This window comes from Oryctolagus cuniculus, chromosome 1, assembly GCF_964237555.1.
Source record: "Oryctolagus cuniculus chromosome 1, mOryCun1.1, whole genome shotgun sequence".
NCBI lineage: Eukaryota > Metazoa > Chordata > Mammalia > Lagomorpha > Leporidae > Oryctolagus > Oryctolagus cuniculus.
The window spans coordinates 24,911,451-24,936,447 of record NC_091432.1 but is presented as its reverse complement, the minus strand read 5'-3'; the positions used below and the strand labels follow the sequence as shown (position 1 = coordinate 24,936,447).

Genomic DNA, 24,997 nt, shown 5'->3' with positions numbered 1-24,997 from the left:
TCAGGGAGACTGACACAAACTCTCTGTGGGACAAAGATACACACCTAAGAAAACACTTATTCATCTCAAAGCCACACTTCTGTCCCTAGGGACTGCAGCAGACTAGTCCACTATGTCACTTAAAGACACAGCTGACACTGATTAAGACAAAAGAAATCACCCAGAGACTACAATCCTTGGCTCACCTAGAATAAAAGCCAAAGCAACAAGTCAAGCGATACCCTGCATTCCAGCTAAGTCATCAACTCATTTCCAATAAAACCTGCTCCATAAAGAAGGGACAAATACACCAGATGGGCAGATATCAACACAGGGACCCAGGGCACATGAAGAAGCAAGGTAGTATGGTGTCTCCAAAAGAACACAACATGCCTCTGAAATTAGATCCTGAACTGAAGGAAATTGTGAATGACAGATATAGAATTCAAAATAATGAATGTAAGGAAACTCAATGAGAGGCAAGGGAATACAGATTGACAGATTAAAGAAATGAGAAAATCAATGAGTTACATGAATGAAAACACTACTAAGGAGAGAGAACACATTAAGGAGAACCAGATGGAAGTTTTGGAGATGAAATCTTCAATCAGTGAAAGAAAATATGATTGAAGGCTTTAACAGCAGAATAAACAAAGTGGAGTAAAGAATTTCTGACCTCAAGGACAAGAATATTAAAATAATCCAATCAGGAGAAAATAAAGACAAAATAATTTAAAAGAATGCATAAAACCTCCACAAAATATAGGATACCAGTTAATAAAAAACTGTATTATAGGTACTCCTGAAAGAGAAGAAAAGGTAAAGGCACTGGAATGAGATAATGAAATAATAGTTGAATATTCCATTATTATAATAATGTGTGGCCGGCGCCACGGCTCATTAGGCTAATCCTCCGCCTTGCGGCACTGGCACACCGGGTTCTAGTCCCGGTCTGGGCGCCGGATTCTGTCCCCATTGCCCCTCTTCCAGGCCAGCTCTCTGCTGTGGCCAGGGAGTGCAGTGGAGGATGGCCCAAGTGCTTGGGCCCTGCACCCCATGGGAGACCAGGAGAAGTACCTGGCTCCTGCCATTGGATCAGCGCGGTGCACCGGCCGCAGCGCACCGGCTGCATCTGCCATTGGAGGGTGAACCATCGGCAAAAGGAAGACCTTTCTCTCTGTCTCTCTTTCTCACTGTCCACTCTGCCTGTCAAAAAAAAATAATAATAATGTGTAATACTATAATATAATGATTGAAAAATCCTCAAGTCTTGAAAGAGACATGGATATCCAGATACAAGAAGTTCAAAAAACCCCAAGCAAACTCAAGCCAAAAAAGGTCTTCTCCAAGGCATTTTGTCATCAAAATGTCAAAAGTTGAAGACAAGGAGAGAATCTTAGACAGCAAGAGAAACACCTCTAGTTGCATACCAAGGAAAATCAATTAGAGTAACATCAGACATTGAATCTAATTAGATTAAATCACTAGCAAAAAGACTTGGGTTTTCTGAATGGATAAAAAACCATGATCCCACTATATGCTGCCTACAAGAAACTCACTTCACAAGCAAAGGTACAAGCAGACTGAAAGGGAAGGGTTGGAAAAAGATATACCAGGCAAACTGAAACCAAGCCAGCAGTCACAGCTATCCTGACATCAGATAAGAGATACTTTAAATCAAAAACTGTAAAAAGAGATAAAGAAGGACATTGTATTTTGATTAAAGGTTCAATTCAGTGTGAAGACATAATGATCATAAATATATATGTACCCAACACAAGACCACCAGATATATATAGAAAATACTACTAGACCTAAAGGGGGAGATAGACTCCAGTGAAATAATAGTGGGTTTCTTCAACACCACACTCCCATCAATGGGCAGATCATCTAGACAGGAAATCAATAAAAAGACATCAGAGTTGAAACGTACTATTGAGCAAATGGACCTAACAGACATTTACAGGTCATTTCACCCAACAGCTGCAGCAAACACATTTTTCTCATCATCGCGTAGAACATTTTCTAGGATAGACTACATATTAAGCCACAAATCAAGTCTCAGCAAATTTACAAACATTCAAATCATATCATGTATCTACTCAGATCATAAAGGAATAAAACTGGAAGTCAACAACAAGAAGAAAAATAGACACTTATAAATGCTTGGAAATTAAAAACATGCTACATGTTTATAGCAGCAATTTTCACAATAGCCCAAATTTATAATCAATCAAGGTGTCCATCATCAGTGAATGGATAAAGAATATGTAGTATACACAATGGAGTATTATTCAGCTATAACAAAGAATGAAATTCTACCATTTGCAGTAAAATGGATGCAAATGGAGGACATCATGTTATGTGAAGTAAACTGGACCCAGAAAGAAATATATCACATGTTCTTCCTCATATGTGGGGCTAAAATTTAAAACACAAACAAAAAATAAATAAAATAAAAAGAAAGAAGAAAGAAATGTAAGTATACCAACATTGTTCCAAATATAGTTTTCTAAAACTTTGTTTATACCTTTGTCAAAACAATGGTTAAGAATGCTATACTACTACAGTTTTAATGATCTGTGATGACTCTAAAATTTACTATATCTAGATGAAATGGTCATTTTTTCATTCAGTTATTATTCTCACTAAACTAGGATCTTTTTGCTTTTTATCTGTTAAACTTATTATTCTGTAGAGTATTGAGCCTTTTTTATGGTAATGTAAATTTACAATATGTTATCTCAAAATCTGCAAAGAAAAGACAGAGAGAAAGGGAAAAAAGGAAGAATCACAGGAGGGGGAGAGAGAGAGAGAGAGAGAGGATGGGTGGGAGGTAGAGGACTATCATTATATTCATTGAATTGTATCTATAAGTCACATTGAATCTGTACAAAAACTAATTATAAATTAAAATAAAAATAGTTAAAACAATAAAATAAAATGCAAGAAACTACTAAAGGGTTGCTTTATTAAATTTGAAATGAGATAATTTAACCTGACAAGATATGATCAAGATATCTCCACATTTTATATTATTACAAATAAAAAAACTTGGAAAGTTATAGTAACTTTTGTTTCCATAATATTTTGGGACTATATGAATTGGGGTTTAAATTAAATTAGAGGGAAAAAAAGCAAGAGTTGAAACAGATACTACAGAAATATAAAGGATTCTAGAGATTACTATAAACATTAACATTTCAAAAAATTGGAAAACCTGAAAAAATATAAAATTTGGCACATATACAACCTGCTATATTAAACTATGAAGAAGTACAAAATCTGAAGAGACCAATAAAGAATTAAATGATTGAGTCAGTTATAAAAAGCCACCCATGAAACAAAAGCCCAGGAACTAATGGTATCACTGCTGAATTCTACCAAATATTTAAAAAAAAATTAACATGAAGTGTTTCAAACTACTCCCCAAAATGAAGATGAGTGAATTCTTCCAAACATATTCTATGGGACCATCATTACTATGTTAAAGAGGAAAAAAAAAAAAAGCAAAAAAGTAGGCTACAAGTTAATACTCATGATGAGCACAGATGGAAAAAATTTCGATGAAATACTAACTAACTGAAAACAGAAAAATAGATTTTTGGTGTGGAAACAAATGATGACTCAGTAACAGGCTCTGTTGAGCACCTCCCTACAGACGGCATGAACATCTATGTACACACCAAGTCACCTTCAGGAGAGCTACAGATGCCAGATGAAAGATTATAGTGCCTAGTCTTGCAATAAGCATTAAGTAAAGTCATTTTTAAGAAAGCAAGAAGGAGGGCGCCGGCTCTGCGGTGCAATAGGTTAATCCTCCACCTGAGGCTCCAGCATCCCATGTGGGCTCCAGTTCTAGTCATGGCTGCTCCACTTCTCACCCAGCTCTCTGCTATGGCCTGGGAAAGCAGTAGAAGATGGCCCAAGTCTTTGGGCCCCTGTACCTGTGTGGGAGACTGGGAAGAAGCACCTGGCTCCTGGCTTTGGATTGGCACAGCTCTGACTTTTGCTGCCATTGGGTTATCAACCAATGGGTGGAAGACCTTTCTCTCTGTTTCTCCTTCTCACTGTCTGTAACTCTACCTCTCAAATAATTAAATGAAAAAAAAAAAAAAAGCAAGAAGAAAAAGTTGCTGGTGTCACCTCTCCCCCATAGACAAGAGAAGAAACTTCTCTTGCTTTGCAGGAGAGTGAATTGAAGCCCAGTGCCTGTCTACTTTTAAAATACTCAGTTGGGGGCCGGCGCCCTGGCTCACTAGGCTAATCCTCTACCTTGCGGTGCTGGCACACCAGGTTCTAGTCCTGGTCAGGGTGCCGGATTCTGTCCCGGTTGCCCCTCTTCCAGGCCGGCTCTCTGCTATGGCCCGGGAGTGCAGTGGAGGATGGCCCAAGTGCTTGGGCCCTGCACCCACATGGGAGACCAGGAGAAGCACCTGGCTCCTGGCTTCGGATCAGCACGATGCGCCGGCCTCAGTGCACCGGCCGTGGCGGCCATTGGAGGGTGAACCAACGGCAAAAAGGAAGACCTTTCTCTCTATCTCTCTCTGTCCACTCTGCCTGTCAAAAAAAAAAAAAAAAATACTCAGTTGGACTGGGCCTCCTTGACTTTTCCCCATACCCACATATATGGAGTGAATATTTGGAGCTTCCACAAACAGAATATCTCTGCTTCCCTTCCCCCTACTGCCAACAGAAAGACAAACTCCAGTCACCAGGAGAGGCCAGAGAGAGAGAGGACCCTGTTTTAGAGCTCAAAGCCCTGCTTGTCATGTCAAGATCTAGGACCTAATGAAGCCAAATGAATCAAACCTTCTGCTTGTGCTTATAGATGAAGCTTCTAGAATTGCTTGGAATCAGACTGAGAACTGTTCTGGAAGGTCAGACACATACTGGCATGTGTCACCAGGTAAGACCAGCCTGGAGCCAGTTTGTGATCAGAGGGCTGTCATGTCATTCTTTTCTAATTTGGGGCAGAAATCGAAGTGACAAAGGATAATATCTTGGGACTCATGGGTAGGATGGAAAAGTACAGTATTAGATCCTCAGGGTTTGCACCCCAAAGCAAGTGCATATGGACAGTCTCTGGACTTGCCCCAGTATCAGGCCTCTAGAGACCTGCACTCCTTGAGACAGATTTGTTTGGGCATAGATTACCACTATCCTTTTTCAGAATTGGTGACTATGAGCTCCTTATGACTCCACTGGGGCCTACCTCTGTAGCTGAGGGGCTGTCCCTACTGCCTCTCTTATAAACTTGGGAAGACAGCAAAGAATCACAGGACTCTTTTGTCAGCCTAACAAAACTCAACCCTGAGCAGATCCTAACGACCGCTGTATCTGGGTCAATGAATGCAGACAGTACCTCTGTGTCTGATTCAGTGACCAACAGAGTTCTGTGGCATATACTGCAGTCAGCATCACTGATGGCTGACAGTAGAACGCAAATGTAGAATACTTTATTAGAATTTTTTCTGTTTGTTTTATTTGTCCCTTTCCCTGTCTTTATAATCACCATTAAGCTGTTGTCACTTCAAGACAGGTTTTTCAACAAAAAGATTTTTGTAAGCCCTGTGGTAACCACAACACAAGAACCTGTAACACTTAGAAAAATAATAAGCAATGAATCTAAGTACTTGTTTAGAGATATATCATTTAATCTCAAATAAAGTTTGTAAGAGTGAGAGAAAGAAAGAAGGGAGCTCCAATAAAAATTCAAAGTGAGTATCAAAATGTCAGTAGCAAATCTTCCTTATCAATAATTATGTTAAGTGTGAATGAATTAAATTCTCCAATTAAAAGATCTGTAGTGAGGCTGAGGTTGTAGTGTAGTGGGTTGAGTTGATGACTATGAAACCGGAATCCCATATAGGTGTTGGTTTGACTCCAGGCTGCTCCACTTATGATTCAACACCTTGCTAATCCACATGGGAAGTCAGCGAGAGATGGTCCAAATCCTTGGGCCCTTGCAACCACTTGTATGAAACTCCTGGCTTCAGTCTGGTCCAGTCCTGACCATGTGGCCATTTGGGGAGTAAACCAGTGGAAGGAAGATCTCCCTTTCTCTCTTTCTGTCTGTTTCACCATCTTGCTCTGTAACTCTGCCTTTCAAATAAATAAATAAATAATAAATACTTCTTTTAAAACAAACAAACTTGTAGTGACCAAATAATTTAAAAAATAGTACCCAACTACATGCTTCTTATAAGAAATTAACTTCAACTGTAATGACACACACTGACTGAAAATTGAAGAATGGAACAAGATACTCTGTGAAAATGGAACCCAAAATGAGCAAGAGTCATACTTCTGTAAGTTAAAATACATTTTTCATTCAAAAGTGATAAGAATAGGCTAATGACAAAGAGCTCAACCCAACAAGAGGATATAACACTTATAATATGTATGCACCCAATATTGGAGTATCCAAATAATTAAAGTAGATATTAACAGACTTAAAGGGTGAGACAGACTTCATTACATTAACAGTACAGGAACTTGAAAATCCCACTTTCAGAAACTGGCAGATCATTTAGATAGAAATATCAGCAAAAAACAGAAGAGTTTAATTGTATCCTAGATCAACTGGATCTAACAGATATCTACAGAAGTTTCTATCCAGTAGCTACAGGCATATGAATTCTTCTTAGGAGCACATAGAACATTTCTAAGATAGAACGTTTAATAGATCATAAAACAATTCTCAACAGTCTTAAAATAATAGAAACTGTAGGCCAGCGCCGCGGGCACTAGGCTAATCCTCTACCTTGCGGCACCGGCACACCGGGTTCTAGTCCCCGTCGGGGCGCCGGATTCTGTCCCCATTGCCCCTCTTCCAGGCCAGCTCTCTGCTGTGGCCAGGGAGTACAGTGGAGGATGGGCCCTGCACCCCATGGGAGACCAGGAGAAGTACCTGGCTCCTGCCATTGGATCAGCGCGGTGCGCCGGCCGCAGTGCACCAGCCGCGGTGGCCATTGGAGGGTGAACCAACAGCAAAGCAAGACCTTTCTCTCTGTCTCTCTCTCTCACTGTCCACTCTGCTTGTCAAAAAATAAAAAAAATAAAAAAAAAATAGAAACTGTATCGAGTATCTTTTCTAAACACAATGTAATAGCACTAGATCAATAACAAGAAAATTTTGAAAGCTATGGCAATACATAGAAATTAAAAATTTATATGTTTTATAAAAGATTTATTTGATTTTTTTTTTTTTTTGAAAATCAGAGTTACAGAGAATAGGGAGAGAGAAAGAGAGAAGACAGAGAGAAAAAGGAGAGAGAGAGAGAGAGAGAATATCTTCCATCTGCTGAGTCACTCCCGAAATGTCCACAAGGGCCCATGTTGGGTAAGGCAGAAGCAAGGGGACAGGAGCTTCCTTGGGGTTCCATGTGGGTGCAGGGGCCCAAGCACTTGGGCCATCCTCTGCTACTATTCCAGGAACATTAGCAGGGAGCCGGATTGGAAGTGGAGCAGCCAGGACACGAACTGGCACCCATATGGGATGCTGGCACTGTAGGGGGTGGCTTAACCCATGGTGGCTTAACCCCCTATGCCACAAAGCCAGCCCCAAACAACTTACTCTTGAATAGCCAGTGACTCAAGGAAGAAAGCAGGGAGGAAATTTTAAAAATTCTTTAAATGAACAAAAAAGGGAACAAAACACACTAAAACATGTGGATTGTGGCAAAAGCAATACTAATAGGGAAATTTATAGCAATCAATGCTTGCACCATATAAACAAAAATATCTCAAATAAACAATGCATCACTGCATCTCAAAAAATGAAAAAAAAATTAGAGCAAACCAAATCCAAAATTGGTAGAAAATAACAAAGAATAAAAATAACTTAGAAACTTGACAGCAATACAAAAATCAATGAAATGAAAATCTGTTCCTTTAAAAAGATCAATGAAATTGGTAATTCTTACCAAACTAGCCAAGAAAATAGGTGAGATTAAAATATATAGAATTAGGGATGAAAATGGACACATTAAAACCGACATTACATGAACAAAAGGATTTGTCGACATTACCATGAAAAATTGTATGGCACCAAATTGGACAACCTAGTTCATACGGAGAAATTCTTGGACACATTTACTTTACTGAAATTGAATCATGAGAAAATAGAATGCCTAAACAAACCAATAACAAGTAGTGAGATTAAATAAGTAATTAAAAAACTTCAATCTGAAAAACCCAGAGCCAGATAGTTACTGATGAATTCTATATGAATTTTACAGAATCACTATCAATCTTTATTAAATTATTTCATAAAAGAGGAGTGTATTCTTTTAAATTCATTTTATGAGGTCAACATTACCCTGATACCAGGGTACCTGATATTTTGTCCAGACATGGACAAAATAACAAAGTGAGATTCATCTCAGATATGTCAAGAATGATTCAACATATGCAAATCAATAAACTTGATACATCACATCAATATAATGTAAGGCAAAATGTATATGGCTGTCTCAATAGATGCAGAAAAGGCATTTGATAAAAATAAACATTCCCTCATGTTAAACACTTGGAACAAACTAGGAGTAGAAGGAATGTACCTCAATCTAATAAAAGGCCATATTTGTCAAGCCCAAAGATTTTATCAAATTTATGTAAAAGCTAAAAGCTTTCTTTCTAAGATTTCAAACACTACAAAGATACCCACTTTTATCAATTTTATTCAGCATAGCACTGGAAGATCTTATGAAAGCAATTAGGCTGAAGAAATAAATGAGTGGCATCCAAATTAGAAAGGAAGAAGTCAAATTGTCACTATTTGTTGATGATGTCATCTTATATATTGAAAATCTCAATGACTGCAACAAAGGTAATTAGAACTAAAGAACAAAGTTAGCAAATTTGCAGAATACAGTGTCAATGTACAAAAACAGTGGTGTCATACACCGATAATGAATCATCTGAAAAAGCAATCAAGAACCCCACTTCCAAAAGTGTAAACAAACACAGCTGAGAATACATTTAACGAGAGGTGAGAAAACTTGAAAATGAATTCTATGTCATTAATAAGATAAATAGAAAGCCATCTCTTATTCATGGTTTAGTAAAATTAATAGTATGAAAATGTGCATATGACCTAAAATGATTTACAAATTCAATGCAATCCCTAGCAAATCCTAATGACATTTTCCACAGAACTAGAAAACACGCTATTAAAAATTGTGTGCAACTACAAATGACCCCCAATAACCAAAGTCCTCTTGAGTGAAATGAGTAAAGCAGGAGTCATTACACTACTTGACTTTAAAACACATTACAAAGCTTCAGTAATAAAAACAGCATGGCATTAGCATCAAATCAGATGCATTGTAAACTTACACACTAATGCTCAACTGCTCTTTGGCCATTAAGAGCATGCATTGGAAAAAGGATCATTTTTAAGTAAATAATGCTAGAAAAATTAGATACTCAGTGCAAACAAATGAAACTATATCCCTATTTCTCACCATACACAAAAATCAGTTACAAAGGGATTAATATCCTAATTGTGAGACTGAGGCTTTAATGTTAGAAATGAACACAGGGAAAATACATCAGGACATGGAAATAAGCTAGGATTTTTTGAATCAGATCCCAAAAGCACAGGAAATAAAAGTAAAAATAAGCAAACTGGATTTTATCAAACTAATGAGAGTTTGCACAGTAAAGATAACAACAGAGGCAAGAGACAACCCACAAAATGGGAGAAAATATTTGCAACATATACATCTGGTAAGGGCTTAATATCCAGAATTTATAATGAACTTAGAACATTCCGATGGCCAAAAACAACCACCAGTACTATAATTTAAAAGTGGACAGTGGATCTAAACAGACATTTCTCCAATGGAGGTATCTAAATGGCCTATAGATCCATTTGAAAAATGCTCAACATCACTAATCACCATGGAAATGCAAATGAAAACCACAATGGAATCTACCTCATTCTTGTAGGTTCCTCACTATTAAAAAGACAAATATAACAAGAGTTGGGAAGGATGTGGAGAAAAGGGGATCCCTGCAAAACTCTGGATGGGAATGTAAACTAAAAGAGCTACTGAGGAATACCATATAGAATGTCCTCAGAAAACTGAAAAATAGAACTACTCTATGACCCAGTAATCCCACTCCTGGATATATATGCAAGGGAAATGGAATTCATCTGTCACTGAGACATCTGCACTCCCATTTTTATGTCAGCATTGTGCAGAATTTCAAAGAAATGAAAACAATCTAAGTGTTAAACCACAAATTAATGGATAAAGAAAACATGGTAAATAAAAAATGGACTATTACTCAGCCATAACAAAGGATGAAATCTTGCCATATGCAACAACAACACAGATGATAATAGAGAGCATTCTGTTACATGAAATAATCCAAACACAGAAAGACAAATATCACTCGATATGGGAGTCTAAAGAATGGGTGATTGGCCCGGGAAGGCAGTGGAGGATGGCCCAAGTACTTGGGCCTCTGCACCTGCATGGGAGACCAGGAGGAAGCACCTGGTTCCTGGTTTCAGATCTGTGCAGCGCACCGGCCATAGCAGCCATTTGGGGGTTGAACCAACGGAAGGAAGACCTTTCTCTCTGTCTCTTTCTCTCTCACTCTCTAACTCTGCCTGTCCAAAAAAAAAAAAAAAAAAAAAAAAGAATTGGTGATCTAATAAAGGTTAAAAATATTGTAGTGGTTATCAGAGGCTGAATAGAGAAGTGGAAAGGAAGGATTTGGGATGAGATAGTGAATGGGTATTGGTTATAGCTAAATAGAAATAAGAAGTTTGGGGGTTCTATTGTACAGTAGGGTGAATATAGATAAGTATATGTTGCTATTTTAAAAACCTAGAAAATAGTACTTTGTATAATTTCACTATAAAGACATATTAAATATTTGAAAAGATAAATATGTTTGCCTGATTGAATATTGTACAATGTATACATGTGACAGAACATCACAATGCACAGTTGTCATCAAATTTGTTAATTAAAAACTTGAAAATATTTTTAAAAAGTAAAGATTTTTTCACCATGATCAAGTGGGATTCATCCCTGGGATACAAGGATTGTTCAACAAAGGTAAATCAATAAACATGAAGAAAACATTGGAAAATATTCAACATTCGCTCATGATAAAAACTCTTAAGTTTCATATAGAAGTAATATAGCTAAACATAATGAGAGCCATATAGGACAAATCTATAGCAAACAACACACTGAACATAAAAATTGGAAATTGTTTCTCCTAAAATCATGCACAAGACAAGAATGACCACTTTCACCAATTCTATCCAACAAAATAATGAACGTCCTAGATGGAGCCTTTAGATTGAAAAGAAGGAATAAAAAGCACTCAACCTAGATTGTAAGAAGTTAAATTGTCCCTGTTTTTTGAAGTCATGATCTTATATATACAAACCATGCCACTAAAGAACTGTTAAAATGAATAAATGAATTCAATAAAATTGCAATGTACAAAATCAAGGTACCCAAATCTGTAGCATTTCTATATGCTGCATGAAACTCCCTGTAAAATAAAGAAAACAAATCCATTAATAATAGCTATAAAATGATAGAAAATCTAAAATAAAGTTAACCAAGGAGGAGTTAATGTTGCGGTGCAGTGGATTAAAGCCCTGGCCTGCAGCACTGGCATTGTATATGGGCACCAGATCAAGCCCTGACTGTTCCACTTCCAATCCAGCTCCCTCTTAATGCACCTGAAAAAAGAACAGAGGGTGGCCCAAGTCCTTGGGCCTTTGCACCCATGTGGGAGACCCAGAAGAAGCTCCTGGTTCCTGGCTGTAGATGAGCTCAACTCCAGCTGCTGTGGCCGTTTGAAGAGTGAACTAATGGATGCAAGAGCTCTCTCTCTCTCTCTCTCTCTCTCTCTCTCTCCCTCTCTCTCTAGCTCTAGCTCTACTTCTACCTCTACCTCTTTCTGTAACTTTGTCTTTCAAATAAAATAAATCTTTAAAAAATATATAAAAAAATTAAAAAAATTTGACAAAGGAGATAAAAGATTTTCACAATGAAAATTATCAAACATTGATGACAGTCATTGAAGAAGACACAAGTAAGTGAAATATATCTGATATTCATAGGCTAAAAGAAGTATTATTGTTTTAATGTCCATTCTACCCAAAGTGATTTACAGATTCAGTGAAATTTCCATCAAAATATCAATAATATTCCTCTCTGACATAGAAAAACAGTATTAAAATTTGTATAGAACCACAAAAGTTCCCAACAAGCCAAAGCAATCTTGAACAAAAGGAACAAAGCTGGAGGCAATCACATATTCTGACTTAAAATTATACTGAAAGCTGCTGCTGGCATAAAAATAAGATGTATGGACAAAAAGAAGTAGAATAGAGAGTCCAGGAACAAATTCACATATTTATAGCACACTGAGTTTTGACAAAGTTGCCAAAAAAAAAAAAAAAAATGGTACGGACAGTGTCTTCAATAAGTGGTTTTGGGAAAATGAAATTGCCACAATCAAAAAAACAATAAAACTACATCCTTGTCTCTCATCATGAACAAGCATTAACTCAAATTGGAATGAAGACTTAAATGTAAGATGAGAAACTATGAAACTACTAGAAGAAAATTGTAGGGTATGGTTAAGTTAAACAATTTTTGCATAAGACCTCAAAAACACAGGCAAGAAAAGCAAAAATTGACAAGATTATATTGAATTACAGAGAGCTTCTCTGTTGAAAGGAAACAATTGGTAGATTGCTGAAGTTTCACCTACAGAATGGTAGAAAATATTTGAAAACTGCAACTGATAAAGAGTTAATGTAAAATTCCTAATGAATTCAAACAGCTCAGTAGTAATTATAAGTAAATAAAACAATGCTATTATAAACAGGTAAACTATCTGAATAGGCATGTCTCAAAATAAAAAATACTAATGAACGTATATTTTAAAATGCTCAACATTGCTATTTATCAGGGAATACAAATTAAAACCACAATGAGGTAGCACCTCACTTCAGTTAGAATGGCTGTTATTAAATACACAAATGATAACATGTGCTGGTGAAGCTGTAGAAAATAAGGAAACTCTTACATACTGCTGGTAAAAAAGTAAACATTCTAATTGTGGAAAATAGTATGGAGATTCCTCAAAAACGTAAAAACAGAACTTAAATTGATCCAGTAAGACTACTACTGGGTATATATCCAAGGTAATTAAAAGTAGCATATTGAAAAGATATCTGTACTCTCATGTTTATCACAAAACTATTCATAGCAGTCAATACACAGAATCCACTCAATATATAGAATCAATCTAATTCTCCATTAATGAATGAGTGGATAAAGAAAAAATGAAATATTTTATATATATTGTAGAATAGTGTTCACTCATGAAAAAGATGAACTCCTACTATTTTCAACAATACTGATAAATCAGAGGATGTAAGGTTAAGTGAAATAATCCAGGCTCAGAAAGATAAATGCTACATGATCTCATCCATATATAGGATCTAAGAAAACATTGACGTCACAGAAGTAGAGAGTAGTATGATAGTTACCAGATGCTGAGGTGGTTGAGCGGGGGTAATAGGGAGCTGTTGCTCAATGAGGACATGATGACAGTCGGGTAGGAGAAACAAATTTTAAGATATCTATTTTATAGCAAGATGACTATATTCATAGTTTCTAATGATATATAGTTATTGATGATATTCTTGAAAACTGAACAGACAGTGGATGTGCTGTCACCACAAAAAAAATGCTTGTGAGGTGGTACATTTGCTATCAATCAGATTTGACTATTCTATATATAAATATCTTAAAGCATCATGATGAACAAAATAAAAACACGCAATATTTGTCTATTCAAATGCATTTTAAAGCAGAGAATAAAGTCATAGACTGTTGTGTATGAACGGATGTGAATAAGTGTAACAAGAGACTGGAACAAATAATTAAATGAAATAGAAGAGATGATTTTCATTTTACTCTCTAGAGATTTGTTTCTCCTAAATATTCTTAGAGGCACGATATTGTTTCTCTCATTACAGAAAAAAACACCATATGTTTTTGAATATGTAAAGTAGAAAATAAATGAAAACTTCTCTTAATTAAGTTCCCTTCGACCATAATTATAATCTAAAATGAGTGATGAGTACATAATATGTATTGAGAGTCCAGATACTTTTGTTGGAGACAATGAGTTCTGAATAAATCTATAGAATGCTCTTTCTGTTTCCAAAATGTTATTGAAATCACGTTGTCAATCTTACTTCATAAAGTGGCATAGGAGAGGAAAGCTGACAACTGTAATCTGACAAAGATTCTCTTTTGCTTTGGCAAATCCTGACATGCATTCATAGACAGAGGAAAGAACTGGAAACTCAGGAAGCTCTTCATTTTATTGTGACTCTCCTTACAAAATCTTGATTAGCACCTCTGATTCGCTATAGAAAAACCCATACATTCCACACATGTGGGAGATAAATTGTTTTGTTCAGTGAATCTAGTTTCATAGGAAGACGGTGCAGTTCTCATTCACATGCTCTGAAGGACGCAGTCTCCTCCAAATTAGAATTTGAGGTTGTATTGACACAGCCCTGAAGCCAACTGGCCTTTTTGGCTTTCATTATATTTCTCTGTGCTTCACTCACAAAGGGCCAGATTGCAGATGAGAATGTGAAGCTGAGGGCTCTTGAACCGAAAGCCAGGGAACATTATATATCTGAGGGTAGCACAAGTGTCTGAGATGCCAAGAACAAATAACTCTGTGCTGATCCACAGTGAAAATTCAGTGAACTCAATAGCCCTCTAAATTCCTCATTTCATTCCTAGAGAGTAAAATAGTTTTCGTACTTATTTGCTGACTAACATTCTGTCCAGAATCTTTTAAGAAAGAATTTTTATAAATTACCAGCAGATATTCTCCCTGAGTTTCAATGCTCTAGGTAGAGAGCATTGCAATTTTCTCGTAGTCACTATCAGCAATAAAGAAAATTAACTTCTAGCAGTCCCTCTACAATATCCAGAAATACTGGGCACTGTTTCATACAATTATCTCCTATGTATTTACCAAGGGACTCTCAATGAGATGACCAGTAAATGGATCTAAATTCCTCATCTGTATCAGGAGGATAATAATACTTTCTTAATACCTGCATCATGGAGCTTTGTCAAAGAAAGAAGTTCAAATAACTTGAAAAGAGGGAAGCCATAGTAATATATCATACTTACTTCCATATATTTCTATTTGAAAATCATAAACAATCTTATTTTATCTCTTCTCTCTTTTATTATTTCTTTGACTCTTATTATAAGCCATTTGTGGCTGGTACCCTCTCTCTGCTTTCAGTATAAACTCTTCTTATTCCCAACCCATTTCCACCCTCATCTAAACTCATATTTTTACAATGTCTTTACATCTATCAAATATACTGATGCATGGCTGGGGTAGGATAAGAGGAATTTAACTGGAAGAATGAACCATAGAACTTCCAGATCTTTGATTTGGCATTTGGTTTCTAAGAGAGAAATGGAGCTCTGAGGCAGTCTAATGTAAGAAATCCTTAGCAAAGAAATGAACATTTGGGGCAAATGCAAAACAAATATTGTCTTGGGAGAGAAAGCATCAGACACTCAGGAAGAAGACCGTTCTCCCTACCTCTCTGTTCTGACATGTGACATTTTTGGCAAATCTCAAGACAGAAACTGTAGCGTGTATGTTGGCATTTTAAAAGACAAGTAGCTTTCTAAAAGCTTTCCAGTGTATAAGCTGGAAAAAGCTTGCAAGAAGCCAGTGTATAAGCTGGAAAAAGACTATAAAAACAGGATGCGAGATGCATAGCAATTGTAGGTGACAGGCAGGCTGGACTCACACGTGAAATACCTTTTGGGTACTATGGTCTCTCAGACTACTTGAGACAGAGGGCGATGAGATTCAGTTCTCACCACGGTTATGGAGACAGGCCACCTCTTCTACAGCTGTTCTCCTGTACTTGTCCTTTTTCCTCACCCACTCTCTCCTGCTCTTTTATTCTCTTTTTTTAGGATGCATAAGGATTAGAGGTATTTTCTGAGCTATTTTCAGATTCACTTAAAACTCTATTTTCTTATCTGATAAATGAGTCATATTACATGCAATTGTCCTTCAGAGCTCACGAAACTGATTTCTGATTGGAGAGAAGGGGGGTGGTACTGGAAAATGTGCTGCACAGCACACTACTCAGGACTTCTGTCCCTTTGTCCTACCTCCTGGTCAGTCGGTTAAATTTGTGAAGTTCCAACCTCTCCTTATGCAAAACTGTGGGAGTAGATCCTGATAAATATTTCTGCCACTTCTATTCTGATAAGAGGCACTAAAAAGGAATGATCAAGGTTGTGGACCCCACAGCAAGATTGCCTGTTTGTAATGCAGGCTTTTCCATTACTGGCTTTGTGGTCATTGTGTTCTGAATCATTGTGATTCTCCAACAATGAAACCACTACTCTAAGATGACAGATTAGAAAGTGAGACCTTTGGGAGGTGATTATATCAGCTTTTATGAATCAGAGAAGTGCCCTTACGAAAGGAGTCCCAGAAATTAAATAGGGCAAATCAATTAAATAAAGACAACAGTGGTATTTTTTTTTCTCACATGTAGAAGTTAAAGAATTAGGTGATCTGAACACAAGAGAAGTGATTACTAGAAGTTGAGAAGGGCAGGGAGGATACAGAGTTGTTGAAGAACCAAAAGAGTTACACGGAAGCAAGAAATGTGTGTGCTCCACAGCACAGTAGGGCAACTATAGTTCACAATAATATGTTATATACTATAAAATAAACTGGAAGGAAACCACTGGTAGGCTTCGAACACAAAGAAATGATAAGAAAAGAAAAAACTAGCTGTCCAGTTTGATCAGTTTATTCTGTGTATATGTGTTGAAATACTGCACTGTGTCCCGTAAAATGTACACATATTATATGTTAATAGCATTTTTAAAAGTAAAACAATGAGTTAAAAAGGGGCCCCAGAGAGCTAGTTTGTCCCTCTCCACTGTATAAAGACTGGTGGCCGGCACACCGGGGTCTAGTCCCGGTCGGGGCACCGGATTCTGTCCCGGTTGCCCCTCTTCCAGGCCAGCTCTCTGCTGTGGCCAGGGAGTGCAGTGGAGGATGGCCCAGGTGCTTGGGCCCTGCACCCCATGGGAGACCAGGAGAAGCACCTGGCTCCTGCCATCGGATCAGCGCGGTGTGCTGGCCGCAGCACGCCAGCCACGGCGGCCATTGGAGGGTGAACCAATGGCAAAGGAAGACCTTTCTCTCTGTCTCTCTCTCTCACTGTCCACTCTGCCTGTCAAAAAAAAAAAAAAAAAAAAAAAATTAAAAAAAAAAAAAAGACTGGTGCCGTGGCTCACTTGCCTAATCCTCCGCCTGTGGCGCCGGCACCCAGGGTTCTAGTCCCGGTTGGGGCGCCAGATTCTGTCCCGGTTGCTCCTCTTCCAGGCCAGCTCTCTGCTGTGGCCAGGGAGGGCAGTGGAGGATGGCCCAAGTGCTTGGGCCCTGCACCTGCATGGGAGACCAGGGGGAGGCACCTGGCTCCTGGCTTCGGATCAGCCATTTGGGGGGTGAGCCAATGGAAGGAAGACCTTGACAACTATCTATAAACCAGGAAACAATCTTTCCAGGCACTGAATGTGGCAAGTAACTCAGTCTTGGTCTTCCTAGCCTCCAGAATTATGACAGATACGTTGTTTGTTGTTTCTAAGCAACCCAGTTTATGACAGTTGTGTTATAACAGCCTGGACTAACACAGTAGCCTTGGCCATTTAATTAACATCTTTGTCTTCTTACTTTCTTCAACTGTAAAGTGGGGATGTTAATCATATTACCTAAATTTGTAACAAGTAGTAAATGAATTTATGTAACTGTTCAGAAGAGTGTCTGCTACATAATTTACATTCTACAAAATTTGATAATAATCAACAAAGAACCGCACTGATAAATCAGAACATTTATTTATCGGAAACATTGCCTTCTTAAACATTTTTAATATTTATTTATTTATTTATTTGGTGGCAGAGAGAGAGGGAGAGAGGGAGAGAGAAACACTCCCATCTGTTGGCTCACTTTCCAAATGCCCACAATGGCTAGAGTTGGGTCAGATTCAAAGCCAGGAGCCAGGAACACATTACAAGTCTCCTATATGAGAATCTGATTACTTGAGCCATTACAACCGCCACTCACAGTCTGCATTTGCAGGAAACTGGAGTTAGGAGCCAGAGACAGCAATCAAACTCAAGTTCTTCAATGTGGGACACAGGTGCTTTAACTGCTAGGTTAAATGCCTTCACTTGCTTTCTTATATTTATATTTCTTATATTTCTTATATTTATATTTCTTATATTTCTTATATTTCCTACAGATCTGTGTGTCATATGAAGGTAGGACTAACTTGCATATGATAGTAAATATTTGAATAATGTTTAATAATTAAATAACCTTTTGAATACAAATCTTCATTTCTTTTGGATAAAGGGCATTGGAAAAGGACATATTATATGATTTAGCAAATAAATTGAATGTTTCTTAACAGTAGGTGTTACAGAGCTAAACAACTCATAATCTTTCCTCTGTAGAAGCACATAGTCTGTTTTTTTTTTTTTTTTTTAATCCTTGACATTTCAGTTCTTGAATTTCTGGCTTACAGAACAGTTTAAAGAATTTAGTTCTCATTTTGACACAACAGATTACTGAATAGAGAGTAGCTAGAGAAGAGGAGACTATAAAAATAATTTATAAAGAAAACCATTATCTCAATGCATCTAACCTGTTACTATCAAGCAAGCTTATGCACCTGGCACAATAAAATTAGGGTCAGTTACCCCTAGTAAGAGAAATTTCTGTTTACTCAGATAATGTTCTTCCTGTCAATGGGAGCCCTGCAGAACCTGGGCAGTATGGTCTGGTGTTCAGAGAAGCCCAAGAGCAATGAAACTCAAGACTGCTCCACATTAACATTATTTGGAGGCTTTTAAAATATTTTGATTCTAATGTAATTGCTTTTTGTTTGGGTTGGGGTTCCAACATTTTTTAAACCTTCTTTGGATGACTAATGCATTCCCAGAATCTAAACCAAATGACCAGGTGAACTTACCACATTCAATTACAGTCTTAGTATGCTCACAGAAATTAGCACAGTGTTGGATGGCACCACATAATTTAAAAGTGTAACTAAAGTAACAAATTCAGAATTTTCCAGTTTGTCTGGAACTTCCTAGGTTTACCACTGAAAATTCCATGTTTCTTGACTATTTCCTCCCCACATACTCCAGGCAAACCAAGCAGCTGGTCATCCTAAGTATGACAAAAGGATGACAAAAATAATCTATTCTTATTTTCATGTCCAGTACGAAAATACACTGCAAATCAATGGGAGTAATCAATTATGTTTAATGCCAAAATTTTAACACAATGGCTCCATCAATCATTGTGTTTGAGTATACACATCAGACTGTCTAATAGAGTGACTTGTGCCATTCCTATGCCTCTATTTAAATATTTTAAGATATGTTTGCAACTTGACAGATTATTGCCCTGCATTTTTCTTTATTTTTCAATTCATTCCCCATCAAGGCTGTTCACATAAAATTATATGAGTGAGCACAGTACTCTCGCAGAAGTGTGTCATGTTCAATCAAATGCTGAGAAGGTTTAAGTACATCTGTTCGGTGATTGCTCTTTTAATGGCATCAGAGTCAGTTATGCAAGAACAAGTAAACATGCAACACCCCATAGTGGTTTTACAGAGGTTTTAGTCTTGGTTTTAGGTGCTTTGTTCCTGATTTTTATTTTTAATATGTGACATAGGTAATTATAAAACATTAAATGATGATAATTCTACTTTGAATTACTAAGGAACATTGGTGTGTAATGGACCATTAGTAAAGATAAATTAAGATAAAGATAAATTAAGTCAAAGATAAAGAAATAGTAAGGAGGGAAAGCTAGAAGAATCACAGGAAGGAGGGAAGGGAGTGAAGGAGGGAGGAAGAGAGTACTTTCTAGAGTATTTATTGCAACCTTTGGTATTATTAGTATTTGTAAAAAAGTATCTATCTTAAAATAGCATTGCAAAGTCTTCAAATGTTACCAAGCTTCTGATAGGTGTACATTTATGTTTTTTATGTACAATCAATATAAAACAGAAACAACCATGTTAGTAGTTGTATTCTCCACATAAGAAATTATTATAAATATTCATTCTAAAATCATTATTCTATATTTTTTTAAGATTTATCTATTTATTTGAGAGCTAGAGTTATAGAGAGAGGGAGGGACAGAGAGAAAGGTCTTCCAACCACTGATTCACTCTCCAAATGGTGACACCAGCCAGAGCTGGGCCTATCCAAAGCCAGGAGCCAAGAGACTCATCTGGGTCTCCTAGGTGGGTGCAGGGTCCCAAGCACTTGAGCCATCCCCTACTGCTCTCCCAAGTCATAGCAGAGAACTGGATCCTAAGAGGAGCAGCAGGGAAATGAATCGGTGCCCATATGGGATGCTGGTGCTGCAGGTAGAGGATTAACCTACAACATGATAGTGCTGGACCCACTTTTATTTATTTTAATTATGTAGTTTCTTAGACATTTTTAAAAGTTCTCCAGCTATAGTGACATAGAGCTAGGCAAGGTGTTAAATTAGGTTCTTAAGATTACTGTTTAATCATACCAGAATGATTCTATGGAAGGACCAAAGGATTATTTCATGGAATTGAGAATATCACTTTCACCTCCATATTTAGGAAATGATTGATTCTCTATATTTTTCTTTATATTCTATATTTTTTCTTTGAACTCTCTAATACAGCGTTTCCAGTATAGGAAAAACTGAAGGTGTCGATCACCCAAGCCAGAGAATTTGGATATATTCCCTGGAGTTCAGGTAGACCTTAGTTGCCTGCAAGATGCTGAGAGATAGGCTGTCTTTCAAGGTAGGTTCTGCGTCATGTGTATTTAGCCAGAAGAAATACAGACTTTTGAAAACGCAGGAGCTGGGGAGTCTACTGCTATCTGCTAGAAGATGCTGCTATCATTATAAACTGCCGTGTTGATCCAAGGGGAAGGAGGACAAGCGTCCTTTATACTGGGATATTTTTTCTCAATTTTTAATTTTTTTCTACCAAATCCATTTGAAGCTGTCAGCTCTCTGACACTTTGGATATCTTGTGTCTTAGTCACACTACATCTCTAGCATGCAGTAATGCTTGAGAAAATCTGCTGAATAACCCTGACTTTTCACAGGGCCATTTTCTGTGAAAAGGATGGAAGGGTGCAAAGTTTAAGATGAACAGGAAATTTGGAAGAAGTTCAGCTGTACAAGTTATTACAAATCTTCTGATAATAGAGCAGGTATTAAATTCATGAGACACTGAAAATTGAATTGCTGAGACAAGAGCTATTGTGACTAGAATAGAAAATGTCAGATCATGAATCCACTCACATGGCAAGGATCAAAAGATGATTAGCACAGATGACAGAGTGGTTCTGCTCCACCTGAAACACTGAGGCTCTATTTTGTTGTAAGAAGGCAGGAAGAGCTGCAAACATTTTTTTCCCATGGGGTCTATGCCCTGGAATGCAAACTTTCTGGTGTTAAAGTTTGCAAGATCAAAGAATAACAAATTTGTCAATATCAATTTTATAATCTCTTCTTATCTGTATATTTCATGGCTTTTGAAAAATGCACAACTGGTCTCATAGCATTCTACATTAATATTCTCAAAGTAACTATATGGTATATGAGGAGCAAAAAGGAAATTTGTAGGGATTTTCAGGGTTTTATTTCATGAACATAGTTATGTAAGTCTATAACAAGAAAAATGACTTTTAGCATGAAGGTTTATCTCATTTTGAAGTCTGGGGTCAGGATCTCAGAGTTGTGTAAACAATCAGTAGCGAAAAGTCCTGCTCCCTAGAAGTTTCTTCATTCTGTCAGGTGGATGTTGACACAAAAGTAGAAAGCAATCAGCAAAGACCGAAGACTATGAGCTGAGAATTTTTGGGGAAATTATCCCAATGGAGAGGGTCCTCTTTAGAACACCAAATCTTTCTCCCCGACACAAACACTGTAAGAACTGTATGTAAGCTTACCAATTTTATGAATTTATTCATTCACTCATTAAAAATACTTGCTACAAGCATCTGTATCAGGTGCTGTGTTGTAGAGTAAAAGTTGTTAAACATGGGCCTAATCTTGACTGTTACCTGCTTTTGGAAAGATATTTTTATTGAAACATAGCCACATTCACTTATTAATGCATTTTTTATTGCCAAGTTCCGTAAATGGTACAACAACTTTCTGATTTTCATAGCGCAAAATATTCACTATCTGGCCTGTAATTCAGGTAATAATGATTCCTCAAAGATGTCCATGTCCTAACCCCCCAAGAACCTGTAAACTTGTAACAAGGAACTTTGAGAATGCAATTGAGTCAAGGATAACAAGGGTAGCTATAAGAAAATCAGAGTCAGAGAGAGATGGACAATGAAAGCAGGAATCAGGGAGAAGAAAACTGAATATACTGTGAACTATGAAGGTAAAGGAAAAGTTAGGGAATTTAGGGAACTTCTAGAAGCTAGAAAACACATTCTCAACTAGAGCCTGCTGTAGGAAAACAGGTCTGCTCACCCCTTGATTTAAGTCCAGTGAAGCTAGTTTCTGACCTCTTAACTCCGGAACTATAATAAATTTGTCTTATATTTGGAGACTAAATTTGTGAGTTATAGCAGCAACAAGAAATTAATACCTGACCTTACTGAAGAAGTTTGTGACACCTGCAGTGCCGGCATCCCTTATAGGTGCTGGTTTGAGTCCCTGCTGCTCCACTTCCGATCCAGCTCTCTGCTATTGCCTGGCAAAGCAGTGGAAGATGGCCCAAGTCCTTGGGACCCTGCACCCACTTGGGAGACCCAAAAGAAGTGCCTGACTCCTGGCTTCAGATCCGCCCAGCTCTTCCAGCAGATGGAAGACCTCTCTCTTTCTCTCTTGCTCTTGCTCTCTGCCTCTCCTTCTCTTTCTGTGTAACTCTGACTTTCAAATAAATAAATAAATCTTAAAAAAAAAAAAAAAAGAGTTGGAAGCTGGGAATAGTCCCACAGTTGTGCAAACATATTATTTGAGGTAAGCAGGAAAAATGCCTTATTTGACAAATGGAATAACAAATTAAACTTTTTTAGACTTAATTCTTAATTTAAAATACAGGAACTTTTTCAGGGCTACAGAAGTTAGTATGATAAGTTAGTGTGATGTTAGTGTGATAAGGACTACATAACTGGGTTGTTTTTACAAATCCAAAAGATTAATATTTCAGTTGCATTGAGTAATCAGAAATGCTATCTTAACACTTACAATAGTTTTTACAGTGGATAATTCTTATTTTGATAACTCATTTAATTGATATAAAAAGACACAAACTCCTCTACAATTTGAACATTTATACAATGACTTACCTTAACATATATCCAAATAATTTTATTTATCATAATGAGCATCATTTGGGTCTTCCAGGTATATACTATTTGGCAAGGGCTATGTATTAATAGACTGAATATATATTGAACTTTGTTAACACCCATGGACTTCACTACTTAAATAAGTTTCATCAATTATGTAGGACTCAGCAAGTAATAAGTTGTGTCAGAAATCAGTGTGCACATATTATTGAGCACACAGAATTGAAGCAATTTTCACTTGTTACACAGTAGGTGGAATAGATGAGCTTTGAATTTCGGCAATGATTTTATCCTGACTATTTCACAATATAGCTCAGAACAATGGGAGGTTACATAAAATGAATGTGCTTTGCAAACTGTAAATGATCAGCTTTTTGTGGATATAATATCTAATTAGAAATTATCTTTACATATTTAAAAGGTATGAGCTAGAAAATCCTTAAAGATTCAAACTGGCATGAAAGAAAGAGTGAATTAGTGTCTGGGAATTCCAAGTTGGCTCCCAATTTACCTGGGATGCTGTTATTTCTGAGGAATGGAGAGGGAAAAAAAAAACTGCAGATTCAGCTAAGTGAGTGAACCACTCTTATATGGTTCATAGCTCTTATGTGATAGACGAAGACTGCAGATACAGGTCTGACTCTGTGTCAAGCGGCATTAAACACCTTGGAAACGACACTTAATATCACAGTATTTGCTTTTAGGATTGTCACAATGCCTTTCAGCTCTTTCTCTTCTGCAAACTTTGTTTCATGCACTAGGTACACATTACACCTGCATCTGTAGGGCTGTTTGCCCATGCTGAACAAGGCAATAAAACAGCTAGTGCTCTATGAATGCTGACTGCTTGTGTCTTCACAGGTCACAGATAAAGTTTCAGCTAATATATTCCATATTAAGGCCATTTGTGTGGTGGTATCCATACACAATTGTTCAAGAGTCCTTAGTAAAAGGACTTCTAGAGAAGTATGTGCTTAAGAAATCCTTCACTTAGAGATTTTTCTCCTCCAGGAAGTGTCCAAGAATAATTAAAATGAAAATCTTAAAAAAAAGCTTGGAATATAAGACTCAAATAGCTAAGCATTGCCTCTTCCCCAGAGATTGAAGTATAAGAAAATTTCAAAAGTTTCATAAGAAATTGAATTAAAGGCTTTATTTTTTGGTGATGCAAAAAATAGAAATGCAATTTTTTCATAATACATATTTTGCAGGAACTTTGAAAAGTATCACTATATTACTTATTTGAGAAGTAGAAAGACACACAGAGAAAAAGGGACAGACACAGAAAGATAGATATCATCCATCATCAACTTCATTCCTCAATTGTCTGCAATATCCAAGACTAGGCTAAGGCGAAGCCAGGAGCTGGAAACTCAATATAGGTCTTCACACAGGTGGGAGGGGCTCAACTGTCAGAGCCAGCACCTGCTGTCTGGCAAGATCTGCATCACCAGAAAGCTCAGCTTGGAAAAGGAGCCTGCACTCAAACCCAAGCACTCTGATATGGAATGTGAGTGTCCCAAGAAGTGTCTTACTGCTACATT

General features: G+C 37.2%; 1 protein-coding gene and 1 long non-coding RNA gene across 9 annotated transcripts in view; one reads left to right on the top strand and one right to left on the bottom strand.

The window, feature by feature from the left end:
* Positions 1-24,997, bottom strand: part of LRRC4C (leucine rich repeat containing 4C) — a 1,373,254-nt gene that overhangs the window by 827,806 nt on the left and 520,451 nt on the right. The window lies entirely within an intron of this gene.
* The window catches only part of LOC103351331 (uncharacterized), a 138,356-nt gene that overhangs the window by 101,879 nt on the left and 11,480 nt on the right, over positions 1-24,997 (top strand). The gene's annotated exons all lie outside the window — the stretch shown is intronic.